We start from the raw sequence: 5,864 nt of genomic DNA on the forward strand, positions 1-5,864 counted from the left end.
CACGCATGTAGTAGTTTCAGTCTGAGGAATTAATAAAGAAGCCAGCAAAACATAACAAAATTTGCTATAGCAAACCTGTGTTCGGTTAACAGTACTGACTTTAAAAACTGAACTATTAATACTGTATTGGCAGCTTTTACGGACAATTATTACAAGACTAATCCATCAATACAAAATATATTTACGTCTAGATTACTGAAATGAACAAACTCTAGAGGCCGCTACTAGCTAGAACTGCAGTACATATCGTGAGCTTGATGATAAATCATGGGGGAAAATCTTACGCAATTTAGTACTAACGTTCTAAAAAAAATGGACTTCTAAGAAATTTCCATAAGTTGCTAATTTACTTATAATAAGAATAAAAAGGACTTGCTTTTCCATGAATTGCTACACACCAAAACAATAAAATTAATTGCATGGGGCTAGTGATTCTCTGTTAGTCATCATATCATAGTACCTCTAGTGAGAGACAGTTTCTCATCCCATTAAGACAAATACGGTTAAGTCTTTTGTTGCTCAAGTAGTTTCTCATCCCATTAAGACAAATACGGTGAAGTCTTTTGTTGCTCAAGTAGTTTCTCATCCCATTAAGACAAATACGGTTAAGTCTTTTGTTGCTCAAGTAGTTGCGCAGCAAATCCCATCTTAGAACATATTCTGAGCTCAAACATAATGAGTGAACTCGAACAGAATGGCCGCCACATGGCAACCAGCATGGATTTTGAAAACCCAACTCGCACTTTTCCCACATGGCGACCAGAAAGGCAGTCAGCTAGATGGAATATTTCTCGATTTAAGAAAAGCATTTGCCTCAGTACGATACCTAAGCTTATTATCAAGTAAACGATCGTATGGGGAATCAGGCGAAATTTGTGACTGGACTGAAGATTTCCTTTGGTAGGGAGGACGCAGCACTTTATCTTGAATGGAGAGTCGTCGACATATGTAGAAGTAACTTCCAGTGCACCCTTGGGAAGCATGTTGAGACCCTTGGGCTCATGTTGTATATTAACATCCTTGCGGGCAATATTAATAATATTAATAGTAACCATAGGTTTTTCACGGATGATGCAGTTATCTACAATGAAGTAGACCTACAGTCTGAACGAAACTGCACAAATATTCAGTCTGATCTTGATAGGATTCCAAAGTAGTGCAAAGATTGGCAACTTCCTTTTAAATAGTTAGAAATGTAAAATTGGGCACAAAATTAAAAAAAATGCATAGTATCATATTAATATTAGTATGGCACAGCAAAACTCATGCAAGCAGTAACAGTAGGGCCATGAAAGGGAATGATGACATAGATTCAGTCATGGGGGAAGCAGACTTCATTGTACTGTTACAATACTAAGTAAATGCAATTAAGCTACAAAGGAGATAGCTCACAAATCACTTGTGTGACCCAGCCTAGAATTTTGCTCCAGTGATTGGGACCAAATCAAATACAACTAACAGGGAATATTGAATGTAAACAGAGAAGGGCAGCACCAGTGATCACAAGTTTGTTGGACCCACGGGAGACTGTCACAGACATGTTGAAAGAACTGAATTGGCAGACTCTTGAAGACAGATGGAAGCTATCCCAAGAAAGCCTACTAACAAAGTTTCAAGAATCAGCTTTAAATGATGACTTTAGGAAGATACAACAACCCCCTGCCAGGAAGTTTCATATCAGCGCACACTCCGCTGCAGAGTGAAAATCTCATTCTGGAAACATCCCCCAGGCTGTGGCTAAGCCATGTCTCCGCAATATCCTTTCTTTCAGGAGTGCTAGTTCTGCAAGGTTCACAGGAGAGCTTCTGTAAAGTTTGGAAGGTAGGAGACGAGGTACTGTCAGAAGTAAAGCTGTGAGTACCGGGTGTGAGTCGTGCTTCGGTAGCTCAGTTGGTAGAGCACTTGCCCGCGAAAGGCAAAGGTCCCGAGTTCGAGTCTCGGTCGGGCACACAGTTTTAATCTGCCAGGAAGTTTCAACCCCTACATATCGCTCCAATTGGGATTGTGAGAACAAGATTAGGTTAATTACAGCACACACAGAGACATTTAAACAATCACTTTTTCTGTTCCCAATACGTGAATGTAACAGGCAAAGGCTCTAATAATTGACACAATGGACATTCCCTCTGCCATGCTCTTCATGGCGGTTCGTTGAGTACAGATGTTGATGTAGATCCACAGCCATGCAAGATCGAAACAGCAGCCTTCCTCTACCCCCTCTGTTTTGCGCCTACTCAGCACTAAGTCACAAACATGAAGAAACAAAAATGTCTTAACCCAGTTGTGTAGTATATGGAAGGAAGACCATATGGAGCCGATCACCAAACAAAATCGTGAACACTCCACATCTACTTTTGCATCTATTTTCTGCAAACCACTGTGAGGAACATGGCAGAGGGTACTTCCCATCGTACCACACACTGGTGCCAAAATTTCTGCTCCTTCCATTTATGTATGGAATGTGGGAAGAATGATTCTTTAAATGCCTTATGAGTGCTGTAATAAGACTAACCTTGCCATCGCCATCCATACTGGAGCGGTAGTTAGAGGTTTGTATTTTATTAATACTGGTTTTTGAAACTTTGTATGTAGACCTTTGCGAGACAGTATCTGCCAATTCAGATCTTTCAGAACCTCTGTGGTCCTGTCCCATGACTCAGACAAACCTGTGACTATGTGTATTGTTCTTCTTTGTACCTGTTCAATAACACGTCAGCCCTACTTGGCATGAGTCCCACATATTTGAGCAATATTTTATGATGTGTTGTGCAAGTGTTTTGTAAGCACTCTTCTTTATAGTCTTATGGCATTTTCCCAGTATTTCTAAAAATTTAAAGCAAGTGCCAATCTTTGCATCTTTTTGAAACAATGTCAAGAGCTAACTGAATATTTATACTGCCTTTATTGACAATACTTCATTACAGACAATTGCATCATTTGCAAAAAATCTGAGGTTAATATTAATATCATCTGTCAGATCACTAATATACAATCTGAACAAGCTAACAGTTATTGTAAAACTGTACAGTATAATTTTATTACTATCATTCTTTATCGATAACAGAAGAAATTATAGCTCACCGTTGTCAGTAATATGATGTAATTAAAGCTGAAATATTTTTGTGCATTAGTTTGGAGAAAGTTGGCGATAGCGCCTTCCAAATAAAAATTATTACTTATTCATTTAATGTTACTTTTATTAAAATTATCTGACTGCAACACGTTTAATATGCTTACATTAATTATGAATGATAGCAAGTTATATAAAAAATTGAAATGTAGAACTCTCAAATATTCAAGAGCACCAATAGTTACCTCTTACCATTTGTATTTTTTGTGGCAATTCCATTCTGGAATCCATGCAGACATAAGGCTTAGGTTATGTTCGCCTGTGCTGTGTAGAAAATGAAACTGGGTGAAATAATTGAATGGTGTGGAAACTGTTTTAAGGAGAATAAAAAACTATAGAACAGAATAGAAAAGACTAGAACAAAAACAAACTGGTGCTTTTCATTTATTAGAATAAAATCCATGGGGATAAGGACAACCTGGAACATTGCATTTATATCATGTTATTACAACATAAGAACTTATTAGAATAAGGAATTATCCCCTAGAACACTCAGACATCAGGAACAGTATGTGCAGAAGGAACCACCAGCTTTTACCATTAAGTAGAAGACTTTTCACTTATCTCGATTAAATACTTATCATCTGTTCTAACTACTCCTCACGTTTCAAGCAAAATTTTATTTGCATGTTGTTACAGAAGAATTTTATGATATGCAAATTGCTTCATAAAAATCTTTTAAGAGGTATTGAAGGCATGGGAGGTTAGAACGTCAGAAGTATTGGATGGTATTTTATCGATTACTTCTGCCACTTTCTTGTGGATGAGTATTACCTATGCTTTCTTCCAACTACCAGGTAAAACTTTTTGTTTGAGTGATCTACTCAATATTATGGGTAAAAGACCAGATAACTCAGGCACATGTATGGAATTTTTAATCAGGCCCTCGAGCTTTGTTAATTTTAACTATCTCTAATGGTTCTCATGGAATTGATATGCATAGTTTATACCACTCACCTTTGTAGTGGTGTAGAATTAAACTGGGACAGTATTGCTGTATTTTCCTTCGTAAACGACCATTCGGAAACAGAGTTCAGTTACTCTCTTTTAATATGCTGTTTCAATTTCAGCTATTGTACCACTCACGAATGTCTGAAACACAAACGTTATGTCATAGCAGACTTTACATATGACAAGAATTTCTTTGGATTTTGTGAGATCGTTAACAATATTTTGATATGGCAGACACTGAAGGAATCACACATTGATCTTTTAACAGACGTACACGTCTCTGTTTGTATTTCTCTGTCTGTAGCCTTCTACTGTGTTTTAAATTTATTGTGCAGTAGTCACTGTTTCTGCATAAGTTGCTGTACAGTCTGTTTACTGGTAACATGGAGGGGCTCCTTCATCATGAACTGCTCTACTACGTACTTACCTGTGAGAGCCATATCGGAAGTTGTCAGGAATACATTGTTAAAGTTCCAATTCCAATAGTGTAACAAAAACTACTGCAGGCTCGTAATATACAGACTTGACACCACATATTGCCGTACTGTGACGTCTCTTGTGTCTGTCACGTGATTATAAGCAGTATTTGGAAAATGACCGACATAAATATTTCGTTTCGATATCCTACTTTCATTGAATTTCTCATTAAAGAGGGAAAAATATACTGCTGAAATTCACTGAAGACTTCAGTATGCCTATGGAAATGGCTGTATGGGTGCCAGCAGTGTTAGGAGATGAGTGAAACATTTCAAAGATGTAAAGACGATTATTCTAGATGAGCCTCATAGCAGACACCCTCGAACTGCCTCCACGAAATGCAGCAAGGAAAGAGTTGGTTAGCTCATTAGATTAGACAATCGTGTCACAGTGAATGAAGTCGATGCTAAAGTTGCTGTAGGATACAATGTATGCAAGAAATGATTCAAAGTTTATGCTGCCCAAAATTTTGTGCACGTTGGCCCCCATATTTAGTGACTAAAGACAACAAACTTCAGAGAAGACCCATCACACAAAACTTTCCTCAGAGATTTCAAAATGAAGATGATGATTTTTTCATGAATATTGTGACAGGTTATGAAAGCCGGTTCCATCATTAGGTACCTGAAACAAAACGCCAGAATATGGAATGCCACCATTTGGACTCGCCATCGAACAAGAAAGTGAAGATAGTGGCATCTGTTGGAAAGTAATGGGCACTGTCTTTTGGGATGCACTGAGTTTCATTCTGATTGAATTTCTTGAGGCTGGACAAATCTTAAATGTTACCCACTACATTCAGTCATTTCTGAAACTCCATTGTGCATTGTGCAATAAATGCCATGGGATGAAAATCAGTCTGTAACAGGATAATGTGCGTCCTCACACAGCTCATGTCACTATGGAGAAGATCTGGGCATTTAAGTGGGAAACTCTACCATAATCTCCTTACAATCCGGAGTCAACATCGTCCAACTACAATCTTTTCCCTTATATTAAGGAAAAGATGTGAGGCCAGTGCTTCGAGATGGTGAACAATGTTCAGAAAGTAGAGCATCAGTGTCTTTGGGAAGCTGGGGCATGTTCGATTGTAAGGGTATTTTCAAACTTTCAGAATGATGAGAAAAATGTGTGCAAAGAAATGGAGTCTATGTGGAAAAGTGATAGAAAGTGTATAGATTAAGGTGATGTAACTGGTTTGTCTGAAACATACATATTAAAAATTTTAATAAATGTTGTTCATTACTTTCAGTATGGCCCTCGCATCCAGAGTTTGGTCAGGTATTCACCTAAATTTGAACCATAG

Source organism: Schistocerca serialis, chromosome 3, assembly GCF_023864345.2.
Source record: "Schistocerca serialis cubense isolate TAMUIC-IGC-003099 chromosome 3, iqSchSeri2.2, whole genome shotgun sequence".
Taxonomy (NCBI): domain Eukaryota; kingdom Metazoa; phylum Arthropoda; class Insecta; order Orthoptera; family Acrididae; genus Schistocerca; species Schistocerca serialis.